The sequence below is a fragment of the Python bivittatus genome, unplaced genomic scaffold (assembly GCF_059951505.1).
Source record: "Python bivittatus isolate LINGU-HERP-01145 unplaced genomic scaffold, Pbiv_v1 ctg000330_np1212, whole genome shotgun sequence".
Taxonomy (NCBI): Eukaryota; Metazoa; Chordata; class Lepidosauria; order Squamata; family Pythonidae; genus Python; species Python bivittatus.
Window position 1 is genome coordinate 45,275,718 of NW_028277058.1, and position 22,445 is coordinate 45,298,162.

A 22,445-nucleotide genomic window follows, 5' to 3' on the forward strand; every position below is an offset into this window, starting at 1 on the left:
TATTTGGCATGGGGACATGATCTTCCAAATAGTCTGATTTGTATATAGATCACATGTGAATGGTCCTTTGATGTCTTGTTGCTCAGCAGAAATTGTAGAGTTGCATGGATTGAAGAAATAGTTCCTTCTTTCTTCCCTTTTCTTTTTCTGATAGATCCTGGAGAAGGGTTTCAGCCAGAACTTGTGTTTGGATAAGGTTGTTCTTGTCTAGGCAGGTTTACTGCAGGAGTAAGAGCATCACCCTGACTTCTCTAGCTAGTGCTCGTAAAGTCCTTTCTTTATGAAAGAACCTTGCCCAGTCACATCCAACCTAAGTCCAGGTTTTCCTTTCTTTTTGCTGTGGGCAGTGCACAGAAGGCTACCAGGAGTCTGGCTGATCTTCACTATAGCCAGTGGACATTGAACAGTTTCTGAAGCAACCATAATTGATAGGGAAACGGTTGTCTTAAGGCATGTGGCTGACACTGGATATCTTTTCCCTGTGTGGGGAAAGAAAGAAAGGAAAAATGGACATTCAGAGGCAAAATACCCATTTGCTCATGTCTCTATGATGGCAAAGCCATAAAATGCCTTTCCCATTTCTGTGCATATACTGGATTTCTTTAGTCTTTAAATGCAGACTTTTAAAAGAAGGTTACTGATATGGGTTCTTAATTAAATTTGAATGAAGCTCAAGGAACACCATTGGCCTTGGAGAAGCAGAAAGTCATGGAGAAAAATACATACACAAAAGTTAGAGGTACTGTTTACATCAGCCTTCCCCAAGCCGGATACCCTCCAGATGTGTGGACTTTTACTTCCAGAATTTTCAGCTGGCTGGGGAATCTTGGGAGTTGACTTTCATATATATGGAAGGTACCCACGCTGGAGAATATTGGCCTACAATTTGTTGAGGAAATAGGTATATCATGTATTTTCATCTGCTGTTCTTTTTTTTTAAAGGAGGAGAATAGAACATGGGGGTGGTTTTCACATGAAACACCTTAGTTGGGTACTTGGGTAGTTTTGTGATGAACAAGGGCTCCAGTTACATTTTGGGGAGTCTGGAAATTCATGCTGAAAGGCCTCAAAGTCTATTTTTAGTCATATTTTCCCATTTTTATGCTAGAAAGTCTCTCCCGTTCTAAGCAGACGTTTAGTTCAAGTTTGGGACAGTTTGGTGTTTGAGAACATTAGCTCCCAGTACCCCTATTGGCTGGGGATTAAGTAGGGAACCAAGCTCTGTAAGGCTGGGCTGTATATTTTATAAGCCATCTGTGGTCTATCTTGTTTCAAAACAATGACTTTTCATAAAACTTAGACTGAATCACTCTTTTGTAGATTTGTTTCAAGATGGATTTCATCTGGCATCCACTTTATAGCTTGCACTTTTCTCCAATAAATTGTTGATAATGCACTTAGTTTCTTTTTCTTTTGTAGGTGCTATGAATGCTATTTACAGCTATCCCCAAGTGTTTATGTTATATTAAGATAGCAGAGTATTTCTGTTGCTTCCAAGATGATCCTTAGATGGAGATACAGACCACGAATAGGGCTGATTCTTTTAATTTAAATTAAATTTTAGGTGAGTTTGTGAACATCGTAGTGAATAGCTGCATTCTCATGACACAGCCATACTTCCCCTCCAGGATGAATGGGCAGTTATGTGGCAGCTATTTTTTAGCCCTCCCAGTCTCTGCAAAGGGGGCTGGAAGGCTGTCAGTCTCCTTCCCACTCTGGGCCTTTCCCCCCACTCTGTGGGGGTCTCAGAACCCTATTCCTTATGCCTGTCTCCCCCTCCTCCCCCCCCCCATGTGGCTGCAGGGCAAAAATTCTCCCACATGACAGTCCCTTAGAAAGGCCCTGTTTTCGCCTGAACTCTTTAGAATTATGACTCATTCTTGGGAGTGAAGAGAATCTTCAAACTCCCAAGTAACTCCCTAGTTTGCACAATATGCAGGAGTTAATAGATCAAAGGGAGTTAGTTTAGTCCCACACAGCACAAATCTGTTGGGAGCTAAATTTGTTTTTCATGGATTAGAGGTCGTTCATGTGGTTAGCGAGTTCTCAAACATACTGATCCCTCCCTGTGACCTAGTGAAGCAAGGAAAACAGCCACTATCTCCTTTTTAAAAAAGGCTTTCTTTCCTAGTCATGTTCTTGAATCATCATAAGAAGATTCACCCCATTCCCTTCACCTGTTAAAATGCACAAATGAAGGGGCTGGATTGAGCCTAGACAGGTGAGTACTCCCTGCCAGATACTTGTTTGGCATCCATGTGCACTTGCAGATAGAATGAAAGCATTGGAGAGAAGCTTGGAGTTCTAGTTCATCCCTCTTCCAAGGGCAGGAACCCTCATACCACCCTATGTATGCATAAAGACTTCCTATGGTATGGAGGAGATTTATCTCCATATATCAGTGTACCTCTAGGGCAGTGTTTCTCAACCTTAGCAACTTTAAGATATGTGGACTTCAACTCCCAGAATGGCTGGGGAATTCTGGGGTTTGAAGTTTACACATCTTAAAGTTGCTAAGGTTGAGAAACACTGTTCTAGGGTAAAGAAATGAGGTTATTTTCATCCATGTCGGTTTCCTGTATGCTCATTTATAATTCACTTCCATCCCTTTTCCACATGAATTTATTTTTCCTTATTTTAATATGCATTAAATTAAAAAATGCATAATTTACCCTAAAATGCAGTTTATCCAAAGAAACAAACATCTTTGTGTGCAATTTTATATAAACATCGTATATAACTTGAGCCAAGAGCTGAGTCACAACATTTGGAGAGATGTTAAAATGAAAGGTTAATTATATTCCTACCGATATATTAGTCTAGGAAGAGCAAATTAAACTGGTTTGCTTAAAAGTGCTCACTGGTTGAAATTCTAGAGCATCCCTTAGTCTAGGACCATTCCAGATGGCTGTCAAATTCACAGCTGAAGGATATGGGTGAAATGTACTTTACCATGAATGATGTTAATTGGTGTATCCCTACCATTCAACACATATGAAAATGTTGTACTGTATTAATCCCTGTATTACTGTATTAATCCACTTTTGTTCAGTGGTTGGCCAAGGAAGTTGAACAATGAATTTCTTCTTATATTACCCTGAATTCTATTATTTGAAGTATGGGGTGACACAGGAAAGCCATGAATTTCGCTACCAGTATAAGAAAAGGGCGGAGGACAAATATAAATTGATTTGGTGGTATAGGTACTTTTGGTTGATAGTTGACTAAAAGGATAATTGTAAAGCATATAAATGAGTAAATTGTATATAATTGGTAATGCAAATAAAATATTTAATGAGATTATGTATAATTACAAATGTAACTTGACTTCATATTTTGCATTGCAAATAGGTTTCCTCACTGAACAGTTCACAAATAGGTTTGGTGCACATTACTGGTTTGCTGTTTGCAATTCATTTGTTCTCAGTACTGTCAGCTAAACCATCTTGAAAATAAAGCAAAGTTAAAATGCAGCTAGAACTTTAGATATGCAAAAGCTGACACATGCCTTCTCACATTTCAAGTCATGAAAAAATTGTGATAAAGTAACCTCCCTCCCTCCCAATACCTTAAAGTGTTGCACCAGTGTCATTTTTATTTTTTCATGGATGTTCTTTTACTCTGGTTGTGGGTTCTGTCTTATCCTCTTTTGCTAGTATATAACCTAATTGTATACTTGTTTATTTAATTCTAAATTCCACTGAATTCTGTAGGGCTTGCTCCCAAGTAGGTGTGGTTAGAAACGCAGGTATGAATTCTGGCCTTGAACAAATTATTAGTTTTCAGTGGAACTCCCTTGTGAGCATGCTTAGATTGCTATCCTATGAATAAACATGTTTAAATCTTTGCCTCATGATTTCTTCATTTTGAGGACTAGAAATGGAATGGGTGAAGTTCTCGCCTTTAGTAATGAAAAATACTGCTATCTTTATCAGTAAAAGCATATTTATAAATCTGGGTACATATGCATTGCTGGAGTTTCAGTAGAATTGCTGACATTATTGGTGCCACCAATTATTCTTGCTTTTACTACTGGGCTTTATGAGCAACTCATTGTCAAGAACTGAGTAAATTGTTAGCAGCATATTCTACTATGTGCATGTTTGCACACCTTTGGCCAAAGACATCTTTCCCCAACTGTATGCCTTTTAAATGTGTTGGACCAAAGCTCCCACCATTCCTTGCCACTATTGGTCCGTAGATACAAAACAAATTTGAATGGTAGACTGAAGTACGAAAAAGGTGCTATGAGATGGTATGCCAATCCATCTAAGCCATATAGCAATTCTACTTTTAAACACTTTTGACATGTGGGAGGATCTCAAACAACAACTTCTCTCCATTCCAGAATAGCTTCTCTTGGGAACTGGGATGATTCTGGTGCAACAAAGTCCCACAGGTTGAGAGCAGCCCATTATTCTAGGGCTCTGGGAAAGAGGTCAAAGTTTGGGCTACCAAATTTTCATTCCATTTCTCAGCTGGTATTCTCTACATGTGTTGGGCTACAACTCCCATCATCCTTCAGTTAGTATGCTGTTTGTGAATGTTGGGGCTTCCTTCAGCACATCTGGAGGCCTCAGTTTGAGAAAGACCTTTACAACTTTAAAGATCTTTATAGCTATCAATTTGGTGGAAATGTATGTTAATTTGCTTTTGGTCCAGAGACATAGCCATGGGTATCCATGGGAGGAGCATGTCATGACATTATGATGTGAATTATATAATCTTTGCTCCATCATTGGCAAGACCATGTCTCCAACTTGAGGTCTTGGATCACACAGAGTCCATCAGCACTGAGTCCCTGATTATCAGAGCCCAGATGCGGTGGGTGGGACACATCATCAGAATGGATGACCACCGTATGCCTCGCCAGTTGTTCTATAGTGTCCTGGAGTTTGGGTAGAGACCTCAAGGTTGACCATGCAAGTCCTACAAAAACTCTATGAAAGAAACCCTATGCCACTGTGACATCCAGCCAAGGGAACTACAAGCTGCGGCTGATGACAGAACCCACCCTCAAGCCCTGTGCTGTGAAGCCTCCACTGGCTTTGAAGACAGGCACCGCCAAAAACTGATAGAGGTGACGTGACCAGGGCACGAGCAGTATCACAAAAGAACACCCACAGTTACTATAACAGTGATCTTCCAGTGCCCCCATTATGCTAGACTCTGTGCTTCCAGATTGGGACTGCAGAGCGACTTCCACGTTCACAGATGCACAACAGTGTGTCTTCTTTGAACCTGAAGGATTAGCATATAGTGGTTGTATAACCGAAATAACTTAGTTTGTGTCATTTGTGTGATTCTGTCATGAGGCATGAAAGGTCATTGTGGCTTAGATGCCTGTGTCAGAGCTTCTCTGCATCACGATCCTGATTGTTTTCTTCCTACAGCAAATGAGAGAGAGAGTCTCACTTCACTTTCTTCAGCCAGAGTTAGGAAGAAATAACTTGTTCCTATGAATTCTACAGTTGCAAGGGTTCAGGTTGCTGGGGATCTGAGAGAAGGAAGGGAGCCACACGCAGATGGAAGGAGTTTGATGATGGGGGCAGGTCTGTATGGGTTTTATAAACAGATGGCTGGCTCAGAGGCTGAAAATATAAATGAGCTCCCTTCTTTCTATTTTTATTTAGAGTATATTCCTTGTCAGCTAATATAGTAACTTCCAAGTATAACAAAGAGGATTTTTGACTAATTATCCTTGAAAGGTGAGCTGTGATTTATATGTACAGTCAATGTAATATTTTTTCCCCCCACGATCAAGTTATAAGTACTATCTACTCATCCTTGGGTCAGCAAAAAGCTATACTGGCATGAAATTTGCTGTCCTTGTTGCTGACCCATGGCATGTTTGTGCCATGGTTAGGTGCAAAGGCAAAACAGACCCTGAAGAAATTACTAGAAAAGAAGATGGTGCATTGCTGCTAAGTACTTTCCTTGCCTTGTTGTATATGAGGTTTCATGACTGACCACACCTATTATGGAGAGCCAGTTTGGTGTAGTGGTTAAGGTACCAGGCTAGAAACCAGGAGACTGTGAGTTCTAGTCCTGCCCTGGGCACAAAGCCAACTGGGTGACCTTGGGCCAGTCACTCTCTCTCAGCCCTAGGAAGCAGGCAATGGCAAACCACTTCTGAAATTCTTGCCAAGAAAACTGGAGGGACTAGTCCAGGCAGTTGGCAGGAGTCAATACTGATTTGCATGCATTCATGAATAAATCCACCCACCATCCATCCACCCATCCGTGATGTCAACCATTGTATGAAAATGCCGACAAGATGCTCTAGCATCTTCATTTTATATTTCTGCCATTCTTATGATGAAACTCCAGCACCATGTTGAATGCTCTTGGGAGTAGGTTTCTTGCTGTTAGTTTCTCTTGGCAGCCTGTCTTAAGACAAGGATGGCTGTAGTAGATCGCTCAGTCTCCCTTTCTCTCTCAGGAATTTAAATGATTCCCTAATCAGACAAAATTGGACATCAGAACGCATTGGGAATGGAGAAGGGAAATGACTGATATATTGGTTATTAAGCAATCATATTTAGCAAATGCAGCTGCTGGGAAATTCAGCAAGATAAGTGTATCCCGAGGGTTGGCTTACTGGGATGGGGGCAGCTTTATGTATTGAGGATTTAACTAAGTTTCCAAGCAAATTACTTCATTGATTCCTAATCTGCAATTTGTGCCAAGTTGTTAATGGGGAGCAGGTCCCAGTTGGGTTGAAAAGGTCTGCAATATTGACAGGCCATACCTTTCATCTCCCCCTTTTCTTCTGGAGTGTTTAAGAACTGGTGTACAATCAGGGGCCATATGTGGCCTGCTGGAACTTTAGGTGGGGCCCTTAGAGACTGGCCAGCTTGTGAAAGTCTCCTTCGTTGGCTGTTTATGGTGGGGATAAGATGCGAACTCTGACAAATGGAATACAAAGAAAGGGATGAGATGGAAATGTAAAGTGAACTTAAAACGAAATATGTTCCATATGTTGCTCATTTAACAGCCCTCTCTCAGTAAATGCTGATTCCCCACCAGCTCCACCCAGCAACCGAAAGCAGTAGAGTCTGACTTACAGGCAGCTTGTTACCCAAATCACCAAAGAGTTTCTTCTTTGCCATGTGCAGTCCCCAAAACCCAAAGCAGAGGAATCAGTGTTTCCTTTTCCTTTTGTTGAAGAGCTTTTTTTCTGCTGCTTTTGTGCTTTTTCCCTTGCATGGTACAAAATAGGACTGAACAGTAGACTGAACACAAGAGAAAATAATTTTGATTTGTTGATTTGAAGAAAAGAGTATGCATCTTATAAAACCCAGAAGCTTTCCCATTCTTTCTCAAAGATGCAAAAAAAAAAAGAAGAAGAAGAAGAAGAAGAAGAAGCATTTCTTGTTATTAAAGAAGGGACCAAGTCTCAATAGTAGAGAACCTGCTTTGCCTATGTAAAGTCTTGTGGGGCTATTGCTGCAGGAATTGTATGAGCAAATTACCAGAGGCAAATGGCTACATCAGGTGATAAGGGTGAATTGTATATTATTATTTGTTTGCTTATTTAAATTTATTGGCTTCCCAACTCCAGTGGACTCTGGGCAATGAACAAAACTAGAAAAAACATAAAAACAGCTAAAAACCAAAACCAACAAAACAAAACAGGGGCCTTAAACAAATCATAAGTATCAACCCCAGGCCTGAGACCAAAGTCAGGTTTTCAACACTTTCCAGATCCCTAGGAGAGAGGGTGCCATCCTTATCTCTGGGGGGATGCTGTTCCAGAGGGTGGGGGCAGCAGCAGAAAAGACATGCTTCCTAGGTCCCACAAGATGACACTGTTTAATGGAGGGGACGTGGAGCGCACCCATTCTGTTGGAACATACTTGGCGGGGCAGAAACAGTTGGAGACAAGCAGTCTCCAGGTCCTATGCCATACAGGGCCAGTATCTTGAATAGCACTCGGAAGCTGCCTGGTAGTCAATGCAGCTTGTGCAGCAGTGGTGACATGTGGGCCCATTGAGAGGTACCCATTTCTGCTTGTGCCACTGCATTTTGAACCAGCTGTAGCTTCCAAATGGTCTTCAAGGGCAGTCTCGTGTAGAGCACATTGTAGTAATCCAATTGTGAGGTGACCAGGGCATGAGTGACTGTCTGAAGGTGCACACGATGAACCTTGTTCATGGAAGAGCATTGTTGTACAAGTTTTATATGGTTTTAAATCTGTCTGCTAGATTTATTAAAATGTAAAAAGGAACTATTAAGAAAAGACGATTGCTCTAAGGACCTATCCACGTGCAAAGATCTTCTATCCTTGATCCTCCAAACCTGACCCCATGAGGTTTCAGGAAGTTTGATTTTTGAAAAATCAAGAATTGGTTCACTGCTGTAGAAGAAATGCAGTTTCAAGGCATTTCTGCTGGAGCTGCAAGATGGGTGATCTCCTAGTCCTTGGGTTCCTTTCCCTGGTATCTAGATGTTCCTAGCTGCTCTGAAGAGCTACATAGTGACTTCCTTATTTTTCTGTTCTGTTTTTTACCACAGACAGCAAATGTGAGATGAAGGTCAAGGTTGGGGATGAGAGTTGGCTGCTTGCTGAATTTTTATATTCTTCCATTGGCTGGCTGAAGGGAGTTCCTGGCTGGCTGCTGGTGGTGGAAGAACTGTGAGGAGACTTGGGTGATAGCACAGAAATGGCAAGATAAAGTAGGAGGCAAAGCCAGTTGGTAGCCCTTCAAGGTAGTCCAGACAAGAAGCACAACCAGGAATGTTAGCACTATCTTTATTGTAAGGGTACATATAGTAAAACAAAATCTTGCAAGACTGAAAATATTTCTCCCCTCCTTTCTTTTTAGTCTCCAGAAAACTAGGGAGGGTTCCTTCTGAAATGCTTCCCATGCTTTTCCCCCACCTGTGGACTGAGCTGCCTGTTATCAGACTGCAGGTTTTCCTCCTGTCTCCCAAGGTCATTCCCAGATACCATCACACCAGTAGAATGTGGAAATACTTAAGGGAAGTATAGATGGGGAATGAAGGGGGGGAGGTGGGGAGTCAGCAAATTTCACCATGTAAGATATCATCTGGACATCTACTAGTACTATACATTAGAAATAAGAAAAAAGCTTGTATGAAAAATAATATTAAGGAATAGCATTTGCAACTAAGGAACTGTTAGATGGTATTTTCAGTAATTTAGACAATAGATGGAAAGTTATTTTATCATTAGCCTGCAGGCTAATCCAGGAGACATTCTATTAGAACATAAATGATGACTGATAATAGTTGAAGCTGCCTTATTGATCCAAATTTCAGTTTCAAAGGTAAGAAACTGGTAATTCCTCTATCCTTTAATGCTTTTGCATGCATAGGTTGGGTGGTTAATTTTTGCCAAAATCTGGAATCTTTAGGATTCTACAGAATGTAATTCCAGATTAAGATACCAGTTGCTCTTCCACAATAGCAAAGGGTTCTTCAAAAGGAGAATCGACAGAACACAGTCCTGACTGCAGACAAAAATCCTGTGCAATGGCTGCTGATTCTAGGTGTGTATGGAAGGTTTGAGATACCTGCCTAAGGTGTCTTCCAGAGATGGATAAATGAGTTGTTTGTATTTTACTTCCATTGTGCCCTATTTAGCTTTGAACAAGTATGATGTTCAAGAAAATATTATATTGTAGGGTGCTCCAATTCAGTCTTCTAGTCAGGGCCTGTATCAGGATTATTCCATTCTGTAATCTCTTTCCTCTCGCTCAGCAGTCAGTTGAGAGCCTTAACCAGAGAGAATGCTTAATGAGCTATCTTTGGAGTTGTGGTGATTTGTTAGTGTGTTGGGGGAGGGGGGAGGAGGTATTTTTATTTTGCTTCTGAAGACCTTGATGCTTCCTCAGGCCTGTTGATTTAATTGATCAAATGTAGAAGAAGACAGGAGCCCTACACTTTCAAAGTACTTCATTTTGGGATGAATTTTAATGAAAAGTGGGCTAACTATCTTCAGAATAAAAAGGTTAGGGTTAACAAGTAGCACAAATTACTTGTATTGAAAGTTTCCTTCTACATCTATGAAAGATGCTGGATCCATTATTTCTTTGTATCTGTTGATCCTAGTCCCACCCCACCCCCTTTTTTTTGAGCACTGATGGTGCTATTTTGGATACTTAAAGGCTCTATTCTCAAGGAATGAGTTTGGTATTATCTGGGTTATTTCTGTGAGAACATGAGACTGGGCTGTGTGAGAAGGTGATACTAAGCAGAGAGTACAAAATCCAGGAATCTTGTCAAAAAGATCCCTTTGGGAGGTAGAGAAGAAGGAACCAAGTCCTTAAGGATCAAAGGAGAAAAATCATCAGAAGACAGACAAAGGAGGAGAACTCACTTCTCCCATCCCATTGACAACTACCAGACTTGTGAATCAACAAGGCAAAGGCTTTGGGGGATAAAAGGGATCCTGAAGCCCACCCATTCTTTGTGGCTGCTAAATTCTTTGGATCTCCATATATTCCATCGGAACCTGGTGAACCTCAGCATTTGGTTGATAATGATTTGCGTGTGCTCCTAATTATTTCCTGGCTGTCAACCAAGGCTGTGCCTCTCATATGCTCTATCCACACTTATCTGGAAAGCCCCAGTAGAGAGCAAGGAGGGCTGTGAGTTCCATGTGCCTCAACAGGCTGTGTATGCATGAGTGAGTGACCATAAGTCAAATTTGGGAGCACATGTAACATGTCCAGGCATGGAACTACCTCTCATGCTATAAAACTCCATTCTCACTATACAGTAATTGTACTGCAGACAGAGAAATTCTTCTGCATTTTTTTCTATAAATTTTTATTCAAATTGATGAACAATTTATTTTTAAAATTTATTTCAAGGGAAAATAGATTTTCATAATATTACTGTCAGCCTCTTTCATCAGATCACAACCAGGAAAGCAAGAAGCTCATGGATTCAAAGTAGACGAGTATTGGAATTTGGTTACAGAATCTTGGAAATTGGATATACATATCTTGGCCCTCATTTATCTGGGAATATATTAAGGTGTGGCCTCCCTGATCCCCTTGGTCTTCTTTCTGACTGAGTCTTGGTTTAATAGGAAGGGTGCAAGTTACTTATTTGATGCCACAAAAAAGTCCAGCAGTTCTTTTTCTGCAGTACTTTGGAAATACCCATTTTCATTCCCAGGCTCAGAAAATACCATCACATTCTTGTGGGGGAGAGGCGGTGTCCTTGCACTTATTTAATTAGCAAGGGGCTAAGGGTTATATGCGAACATTCTGGCCTTCACTGCAGAATCATTTCTCCTGCAGGCTGTAGCTTCCCTGGTATTCACATTTCCATTAAATCCCAAGGAAAGACATCAGGAGGAACTCCTCCTAATGAGGTTTTTCAAGGAGGAGTTCTGCCCTCAATAAATCATGGGAAACTTTCTTCTCCTTTTAAATATTTGGAGAAATCATCCACTGAATTCCTCTGCCAGCAGATTGGAAGAAAAATTCAACATAACATTTGTACTCAGTTATAATTGATTCCTGGTATGTCAGCTTGCAATGCTTCATAGCCCAGAAAGGGAGCAAAAAATTACCTCTTCTAGAATTTGCTGTTGCCATCTCAGCTTTTCCTGTCAAGGGTGAAGGATGAGCAGCTGTGTTTTGTGTCCCATAATTCAAGGCACATGTTACATCTGGGCACAGAATGATTGTGGAATTGCTATGGAAACAGATCTTCCTTTCAGTTCATAGCTTGAATAGAAATCATGCCACCCAGATTCCTTAGAGAGTGCAACCTTCAAATCCAAGAGTTGATGCTACTTGGAAACCATTATGCATCTCTCTTGCCCTGCATTTATTTGGAAACATTTCTGGGTTTGCTTCAGTCCTTATTTACATACTAGGGATAGTATCATGTCAGGTGTTGATGATACCCTGGGAACATGCACTCAGTATGTTTTATGGTGACCAGAGAAGCTGTTGTCTTTTGGCATGTTTATTGAGCAAGCTGGCTGCTCCATGGCCTCCCATTTTTAATGACATTATTAAGTATACAAAGGACTTGCTATCCAATCAAAAAGAAAAGGACAACCAGGGCCTGCAAGAGGGAGGAAAGGTCTGGCATCAGGGCACAATGCAGGAAGATGCCTCTTCCTCTTTTACTGCCCGAGAATTGACAGAGCTGAAAAGAATGAAAGAAAACAGAGCTGGGAAAAGCATCGGCAGGGGTGCTTCACTCATGCTAATGCTTTGCTCAAAGTATTGAGGACACTGTATTCCCCAGAAGGCACAGCATGGCTGCTCCAAGGCTTTCTCTGTTTGTCTCCACTTCACTTCAACAGCAGTCATGGCAGAGTTGTGCTCTGTGCAGCAGTGTCTGCAGGGGGAGGGTGGGTGGGTCAAAGCTGGTAGGGCAGTGGCCGCATCAGTGCAATCCAACCCCTCTCCCTTTTGTACATGCTTCAATGTCCCATAAAGGGGCAGGGCTTCAATTGCACTGCTGTGACCATCATCTTGCCTGTTCTGACTCTCCCCTGCATTCGTTTGTTTGTTCATTAAATTTATCTCCGCCCATCTCCCCCTAATGGGGGACTCTGGGCGGCTTGCAAAATCAATGGCAACAAAAATGTTGCCATTTCTCTATGTGGGGTGTGTGTGTGTGTGTGCACATGCATGCAGATGTTCTAGCAGAGCCCTTGAAGTAGGATTTTCCTGGGGATTTTAGTGCTTTGAGGAGAGGTATTTTCGAAGTGGCCGTGTGCTTTACGAAGCACCCCTTTAAACAGTTTGCACAGCCCTAGCAGGAAAACCTTGTTCAGATTGCCAAAGTAAGAAATTGTAGAGAAGAGGTCTCCTTTCTGTGTGCAAGACTAAACAGACACATCATGTTCTTTGCAAAATCTTGTGAGCAGGGCATAAGGCAGGATGGAAAAACATGCTCCACATACCATCAGTGAACTTGACAACCATTTTATGGGTTTCAGAGCACCCTAGAATAGATGCATCAAAATAATTTTTGGCATTTTTTCATTTTAAGAGTTTGGGGGTTCAAATTAAAGGATGAATGACTTGCAAAAGCTTAAGGCATTGAGTGTTCCCCCTTAAAGCATCCAGAAAATCAGTTGTTTTTTTTTCCTGGATTTCCCATTCTGGTGATGTCATGATGTCACTAGCCACATCCCCTTCAGCACTTGGAAGCCAACCTCTTGTATCTTTCTGGCTTCCAAGAATATTTTCACTCCTTTTCATTTTTCATGTACTGTATGCTTGATTAAAGCTATTCCTTTTCAGCCCCATTCATGGGAACCTCAAATACCAGAAATCAGTTAGAATTGGGCACAAATGATATTTTGGAATTAAAGGAGACAAGGTACACTCTCTTAAATCTTCCTTTTATTTCCCCAACTCTGGTATGGGAGGAGATGCAACTAATTTATTCTGGGTCAAACGGTCTTTAAAATGGTATAACACTGTTGCTGGAAAGTGAAGCAATTCAAGGATCATGGTGATGTCTCCTGAAATTCTGGTAATTTTGTATCATTTTCCAAATGGGGGAGAATCTTTACAGAATATGTTTTCTAATACTGCTATTTCATCAAGGCTTTATTTCTATTCCACCACTCCATTACAAAACGTTGCCCAAGGCAGTAACGCAATGTAAGATGCTCAGCTAAAGTTCTGTGATTCTGTCCATATCACTGCACCCAACAGCGTAAAAATTGATGGTTAAAGATTATGATATGGAACTTGGAACTGTTCTGCTAAAAAAATTGCTATGACGCTATTTGATTCAATACAGCTCTAATAATATAAAAGTGGAAGACAGTTTACAATGACAGTTTCAGACTCCTGAGATATATACTGAATGCATTTCTCACATTAGCACAACAAATTTAAATAGTTTTAATAGGCATTTCCAGGGAAACAAGGCAGAATTAATTGGAGGTGATGAGAAAAGATTATAACACCCCGACTCTTGAGGATTTTAAAAGCTATCCCTGAATGTTCAGCTTTTATTTATTTATTTTTGTTTGTTTTTCTTTACCATACCCTCTTTTTAGCTTAAAAGTATTTTTCCAGTATAAAGGAGATGCTTGCAAGCAATCTCTATTTAAAAAGAATTTGTGGTATGGAGAATGGGAAGGGGTACATGCACACACCTTTATATATTTCAGTGGATAGACTTCATCCTGCAAAATAGGATAAGGTACAACAAAAGAAAGCCAATTTGGTGCACTGGTTAAGGCACCAGGCTAGAAACCAGGAGACTGTGAGTTCTAGTCTCGCCTTTGGCACAAAGCCAGCTGGGTGACTTAGGCCAGTCACACTGTCTCAGCCCTAGGAAGCAGGCAATGGCAAACCGCTTTTGAGATCTTGCCAAGAAAACTGCAGAGACTTGTCCAGGCAGTTGCCAGGCGTCAACACTGACTCGAAGGCACCACCCTCCAAAAATGACAAAAAAGTTGGCATACAAATGAGAGAAAAATAATTATGAATCTAGCATTAAATTGATGTATGCATCAAAAATTATAAGAGCCTGAGATAGAAAACATAAATTTAGCTCATTATTTTTTATTTTTTTTAGGAGTGATGAACTCCTTTGGTATGGTACCATAGTGCCCCCTACCCACCCACCCACCCAGTGCTATTTACCCCACATTGAGAGGTCAGAAAACAGGAGGTGAATTTTAGTTCCCTCCCATCCCCAGGAAAACTTTGATGTAATCCAATTTATATTACAGCACAACTGATGAAAACTAGGCTGTGCCTTTATTAAGCCCATTAAGGGGCATTAAGAAGATGGGTTTAGCTACTAGGTAATTTCTGATCTGCTGACTGATTTTAGGCTGTCTTAAGAACATTTTCCTGTCTTTAGTTAGACTACGTGCATTAGTGTTCTCTGGGTTTCTGTGTGTGCAATCCCTATATTTCTCTTTTCCCAATAAACTCTCTCTTTTATCTTAAGATTTGGTTTGGTGGCTTAATAAGGGAAGTTCTTCCCCACACATATGATATGTAGTTGTACCACTAAAACTACTGCTTGACTCGTAGACTGGCACAATTTCTGTAATAATGGCATTTAGGCAAGAAGATCCAGTGCACCTCCCTTTCTGTTTTTCTTAGGGGTGGGCAGAATGAAGATATCCTGGCTAGAAGAACTAAGATTTCCCCAGCTGGACAGCCAGGAAATTCACCTGATTAGTGCCAACTAATCTGTAATTTTTTTACCGGAGAATCCTTGGAAAAAGAAATTAGCCAGGGAAGTTATAAATTATCTGCCCTCCTGGGTTGTAGCACAAGCAATGTGAGAATTGCTTTTGGTACTTTGAGACCTTTATGTTGCTTTATTTGCTGCTGGTGATTTTATCTTATATTTAACTGCTGGTTTAGTCTTGTTTTATTTGTTTTGTTGCCACTGGAGGTATTTTTGTCTCAGTGTTTTTGTTCATACTTATTACACCATCTTGAGAAGTTCAGTTCTAGGGTGGCTTAAGAAGGAAATTAAATAAGTTAATAAGTAAGTAAATCCCATTTACTTCAGTGGGACCTAAATTAAATTAATTTGATCCATCCTTATGAAATTTTATGGCATAAAATTTTGTCATAACGAAAGACAATAAGAACCCACTTCATTAAATGCGTGATGTGTTATTCACAGTTGGCAGATTAAGAAAACATGAAGTCAGAAAAGAAGTAAGTAGTATAATTAAATGTGTGCAAAACATACAGTATCTGTAGTTCTGGCTGAATTTGCCAGTGTTGGGTTATAAGCAGTCAGAGCAAATCCAGAATTGCTACAAATAGGGAGTTTAGGAGCTATTATTTATAATAATACAGGTGGAACTACATAGAAACATTGGAGGAAAAAATAGAAAATACTTGTTCAGTGACCCAGTTTTAGGGCTGAATATGAATTGGAATCGTTTGCCTTTTGGATTTGGCTCCCGTCATCTTATCCTGCTTTTTACTAGGTCTCCTGAAAGTTGGCCACTGATCTTCACTCAGTAAGAATACTTCAAATCCCAGCCCTTCACTACTGGCTTCAAATTTAGTTTCACTCTACAGCAGACATTCAGTAACTTGTAGCCACTGGCCTTTTGGGTTGAGAATAATGGAAGTTATTGTTTAACATATTTGTGGTTTCAGGCTCTAGGATGAGGAAGACTTGCCTGTTAGGAGGACACTTGGCAGCTAAGAAGGTGTAGCAATTTAAGTAAGGTGGCCAACATCCAAATATCTATTCTTCAGGCAAAGATCTAAGAATTATTTTTGGTCATGCTAAATACAATCAAAGGCTGGGTTCACATCTTGTTCTAAACCATTTTTAAAATTTTCACCATGCTGTATTGCTAAGTGGTTTGAGACTGGTTCATTCATAATGTAGCTCACAAGCTTTTGCTACAACACAGAAGCCATCCTGGGTTCAAGAGCTGAGATCCCCCCACAGATTTCCTAAGCAAAATGTCTTCCCGCTTTTATATAATTCTTTTCAAGCTTGCTCTCAATTATATTCACAAGGGGAACTCTAACAGCATCCCCCCTTCAAGATCCAATAAAACCCCAGGCACTTTTATTTATCAACAGACAATCCACCTTTTCTTTTTGCTTTCAGTAACTCCACAACTGCACACTTTTAAAATGTATTTTCCAAACTCTTAAGTTTCATTTCTTTCTCTCAACTCTGTGGGTCATCCATTCCTCACCACTGGAATGCCCCAATTCAGATTTCTTTGTAGGCTCCACTTTGTCTGTTAAAAAGTTCCTTATCTTATCCAATGACCAAATTACCTTATTTACCTTTACATGCTCTTTGTTCTGTGTCTTGCTAATTAAAAACCCCAGCACTCGGATTCCTAGCATCCACATCGTTTCCTTGCTTCTCATGCAAATCCTTACCAGTTTTTACCAGTTTTCATATTTCCCCAACTTTACTGCAGTCCTCTGGATTACAAAGTAATGCTAAACCATAAATCTAAACTGCAATAGCTTGATTTAGACATGATAAAAGTGAAAACCAAACATACTACATTTGCAATAATTCATTGTATGAATCCAATGAATTGTCTGTTGGATTCTGTGATGGACCATGAAAAGGATAATATTGTTCCCTAGGCATTGGCACACTGTGGCACTCAGATATTGCTGAACCACAGCTACAATTTGCAGCATCCCTCACCATTACATAAGTACCATCTGAAGTCCCAAAGGTTGCCTACATAGTATATGCTACATCTGCCATAAAGGTTGCCATCAAGGAGCCAAACCGTCCAAAGGATTCCAATGCATATCTGAATGGATGCTGAAAATCTTCATTCTACTGCTGTGAAACTATTATATGTGCAAAAATGGAAAGACTCTGAAATACCCACGACAGGAATGGTTGGTGAAGATGACAGAACTAGCAGAGATGACAGCATTAACTTGTTTGATTAGAGAGAGATCAACAGCTACATTTAACAGTGACTGAAAACCCCTTATGGACTTTTTGCTGAAGGAAAAAATGAATTTGTGATTTATGGGTTTGAAGATTAGAAAGGGCAGTTTATGGAAAGAAGGAAATTATATGTACTGTAACTTTAAAAAGAGAAGGCAAAATATAAATGCATTTATAACTGCCGTCAAGGAGATAGGAATTTTTCCTTTTCCTTTTCCTTTTCCTTTTCCTTTTCCCTTTTCTCATTTTCTTTTTTCACTACTATTTTTTCTTTATTATCTTTATTATATTTTATGGTTTTTACTTTGTTAAAATTTTCTTCAATAAAACTTATTAAAAAAATGAAAATCTTAATTTTTGTAAGCGAGCAAACGTTGGAAGAGCTGGTGCCCTTATAGTGATATTTACCCTGAAAAGAGATGATATGAACTCATCTCCATTTTTTCTCTCTTTCTAGAGTTTGCTTGGCTTGCCGTTCCTGAAATGTGCTGAGAGTTACCGAAGCTGATTCCCTTACTTGGATATTTATATTCACCCTCAAAAGTCATGAAAATCTATTTCATTCAGGATTAACTTCATAGTTCTTCCCTTGGTATCCATTCATTTTACTTCTTCAGTGTTCAGCAAGTGAATTGTAATGGCTCTTAACATCTTTGCTGAGGCAATGTTTGTAAAAGGAAACATTGCCACCACCTTATCCATAGTTTGCTGTACTGTTCATAATGGCTGCTGGGATGTTACATCAGTCATGCAAAATTTCAGAATGTGCAAATGTTTAATTCCGGGGTTCTCCATCACTGCAGTTGAGCCATGCACCCCAGTGGGAGCATTTGTGCTAATCTCTCTCATACAGTACGTGTGTATGGGAACACACTGCACAAGCATGACCTACATATATGAAATCAATGTTGTTTCATTAAACCATCACTGCTGGCTCTACTCAAATTGCCCTTAATTTCTCTGTTTACTGTTTGAATTTTAAACTTAATTCTCTCTTAGGGGCTGAGAGAACGAGAAATCAATGGGAACCTATCACTTACTGACATAAGAGGGACTCCTGTGCCACGCTCAGGGAAGGCTGTGAATTATTCAGAAGGGCCTTTTATTCTCTCTGGCAGGGTTGGGCTGATGAAAATGGCATGTGATGGTTCCCTAAGAGTCGGTGCTGTATTTGGGTAGCCATCACTGGAAGGAAAAAAAAATCTTCCGTAATATCCCCCTTCTAACTCTTACTGCCCCGTATCTTTTTCCCCTGCAACATTCATCCAAGGTTGGTACGTATTTATGGAAACAGACCTGAATAACATGTTGGCATTAGAAGGTTAGAGTCCTTTTTTAGGGTGCTAGTCAACCAGCCACCCATGCCTTCTTCCAGGCTATACCATTCCATTGCTGCTCCTCTCTCCTATTTTCCGCTTTTACCCCGCATCAGACACTTCACATTCTGTGAGTGCTGAGCATGCTCAGCCCCTGCCTCTCCCTCCCTCCCTCAGGGCTGTTTAATGTGCTGCTTGTCACTCAGTAGTCCTGTTGAGTAGATTGTACCTGAGTCTGCCAAAAGTTATAGTCCAATATATTTGATGATGTTAGTCTGAAATCAATCTTAAATTGATAGTCTGTTCTAACTTTCATAGAGGGATTGCCATTACATTTGAGGGCAACAGGCCAGTTTAGGGGCCATGGCAAAGATGGACTGTCCTTCAGCAGAGGGAAATGTTTGGAAGACTTAAGAGAAATAGCGGAGGGAGTTCCTCCACTTTTACTCCACAGAATGTGCTGCCTGTGGGTGCTGCCTCACTGCACCAGTCCTCCCCAAAGACATATCAGATTTCTGGAGCTTGTGATTGCATTTTTCAATATCTGCTTTCTGATCAAATAATCTAATTTTAATTATCTCATTTTCTAGGCACCATGGAAAGATTTTTATTTACAAATGATGGATTCCATTGATGCTATCTCAGCAGGTTGCTGAACTTGACAAGCTAAGCATGGGTGGGTCTAGTTAGTACTTAGAAAAGGGGAATAACCCTATGAGTGCAGGCAATGGCTACTACTTCCATATTGCTGCCAAGAAAACTACATGGGATATCTCTGTGAAATCACCAGAAGTTGAGTTCAACTTGATGCAGACATGATCACTTTTGATGCAATGCAGACTTTGTTCAGCCTTTTTTAAAGAGAGTTTATGGAACTGTCAGCCCCCTGGAAGATTCTTAAAATTGTCATGTGGTGGTAGGATTGTTTTTAATAAAGGTGTAAATGATACCTTCTAAGTAATCAGTTTATGGCATGGCACATAATGAGGTCAGCTAGCATCTCCATTGACTGGATGGAAATATCCTTTATTATCTGTCAGCCTAAAAGGATGTCATTTGCTAGAAGTACGTGAAGCAATTTTATTTACATCAGTATTGGAGAAGGAATAATGAGATGGGGGCACTGGGATTCTAATTTAAGGAAGCAGATTTGGGGGGAAGGTAAAATTAAAAAAACAAAGCAAAACAGCATTATGCCATGAACGGGGGATGTAATATTTCCTTTCTGCACCTTGTTACTGGCTGTTGGTCAGGATCACGTCTCACTTTCAAACAGGACGCATACAGGCATATCAAGGTATGAATGCATATTTTCAGTATGATGTGTTAAGCTGCTCTGACAGCTAATATCAAAAGTAAGAACAGATCCCAAATCGCCTGGAGAGCCATTGCTTCCAAAGTGAGAAGATCCTGTCATTTTAAGTCTAAAATTTATGGCATATATCTTTGGAAAACACTACCATTTAGCTGCTAGGTGAGCAAGTTCCTTGGAGATATTCTGAAACAGTAGCCAATTGCAAATGAAAGTTTACTGGCTCTCTGTCCATATATTACATGTGGTTTCTTTTAAGAAATGAGGCCAGGATGTCCTGAAGGGTCTGCTATTCAGAGCTCTTCACCTTTTGAGGAAAGAAAACACATTTATTGGCAGCTGATGTTCAAAGAGAGGAGTTGGCTTAGGTAATTGAGGCTGTTATGCTGATCAACACTGAAAAAGCCATTTTTTGTGGATACCTACATTTTTTTTTTTTAGAGCGCCCCATCTGTTTCAGCATTCAAAGTCCAGTCTGGTTTTTGGTCCAATAAAACTTGTGTACTTTATTCCAGTCCATTTCTAACCATTGTTTAGAAGGGCTGTATCTGACCTTCAGAACTGTAGCCTGACCTTGGAGCTGGGTACCCAAAAATGGGCCTGTTCTACATGAAGTTCCCTAGATATTTTTATCAACCTCACAGAAACCCTCTTCGGTCTCCTGTCCCCCTGAGTTGAAGCAAGTGAAGCCTGGGGCAGGACTTGGTCAGTTGGGTCCTCTTCCCCACATGAAAATCTTGTTAGTTATTTATCTGGGTATTTATAGCATTTTTATTTGTGATTTGCTTTACACTGGAAGTTTTATCAGTTGTGCTTGGGACAAGTTTTATGGCGTTGTTCCTTCCCTTCATGTGTAGCTCCCAGGCATATCCTTATAATGAAATGGCTTATGCTGCTGTTGTGAAAGAAAATTAAGAGACACAGAAGGAGACTGAAGTTTCTTGGTGTGTTCTGGTGGAATCTGATCCATAATAAAGATGTCAGAAGGGAGCCAACAATTATTCTGGAAAGTCGGAGCTGTGAGGTCAGAGGTTGGGGTTGTGGATGAGCCAAACTGCCAGGATTAGATTAAATCCAAATCAAATCAAGCCAGTTGCTCAGTGAATGTCACAGTCTAAACAGGAAGCCATTTATAAAGACTTTTCTATTTAGGCGAACCCATTAGTTGCCCTGGGTGGATCCACTTTAATAGAAACTGACCTCTCCCAGCATCTAGCTGACCTCAGCTGGTAAGTTTGGACCTGTGAATACTTGGATGGGAGATCATTAGGAGATCTCAAGGGTATAGCCTATTCCCTGATTTCACAATATGGTATTTATGCAAACATGTACACTCATTCCATCAGACAGATACCATCGAGGCTTCTCTATACTGAGAGCCTTATTCAAAAGCACAAAAGAAAACAATGCTGCAATTAAGTAATTTTGGAATCTGGAGTTAATAGTCTTATACCTACCTCCCACTTAGATAGATTTACGTGTTTGCTCATTCCCCTGCCTGGAGCCCGAAACTTTGGCTTAAAGTCCTGTTCTGATGGGATCTCTGCCAGAAATAAAATTTTCTCTCATTCATCTGTCCTGCAAGAGGATATCATGGGGAAAAGGGCTGGCACCAGTCACGTCCACCTTTCTTTCCTTGTAGTGTCCTTTTCATCTTAAGTTCATGACATAGCCAAAAGAAGCAGCAGAAAAGACTGAGCAAAACAAAATCTGGTCTTTTCCTGGGACTGATAAAAATCAGTTTCTTCATTGTGGGGGAACAATAGACAGAAACATCAATTAGGAGTATACTAAATGGGCAGTAGTGATTGGACAGCTCCAAAATGTGGAGCAGGGACAGTTACTCTGCACTCTAGAGCAGGGTTTCTCAACCTTATCAACTTTAAGTTGCGTGGACTTCAACTCCCAGAATTCCCCAGCCCAGCTGGCTGGGAAATTCTGAGAGTTGAAGTCCACACATCTTGAAGTTGATAAGGTTGATAAATCTTGCTATAGAGAGTTCAGGTTATAAGCCACTGCTAGGCCTCAGGCATGTAATCAAGTAACTAAATAATCCACCTTTCTCATGGGAGTTGTAGTCCCATGCATAGAGATTGCTGAGAGTTAAATTAATCTCATTCTGGATTTCTTCATTAATTATTGAAAGTGAATAGCAAAATATTGCTCTTGTTTTGGTGTTAGAATTAGGAACTGTGTTGTCTTCATTTGGGGCCTATCCTTGAGTCAGCATGTCTTGAATGCTGAAAGAAGAGACATATCCAGGATTAGGAACTGCAATTCATGAAATATGAAGGCAGTTTTGGCCATATGCAGGGTGGTGGCCTAGTTTTTAAGCAGGAGGCTTACTAGACTCTAACTGGTGGTGATCACCGTTGCTGTTTGTTCAGAATACTCCATTCTGAGTGAAATTTGATTGTGGGAGGGTG

The 22,445-nt window shown here is 40.4% G+C and overlaps 1 protein-coding gene across 1 annotated transcript in view; it reads left to right on the forward strand.

Annotated features, from left to right (window-relative positions):
* The window catches only part of TMEM178B (transmembrane protein 178B), a 304,760-nt gene that overhangs the window by 58,393 nt on the left and 223,922 nt on the right, over positions 1-22,445 (forward strand). The gene's annotated exons all lie outside the window — the stretch shown is intronic.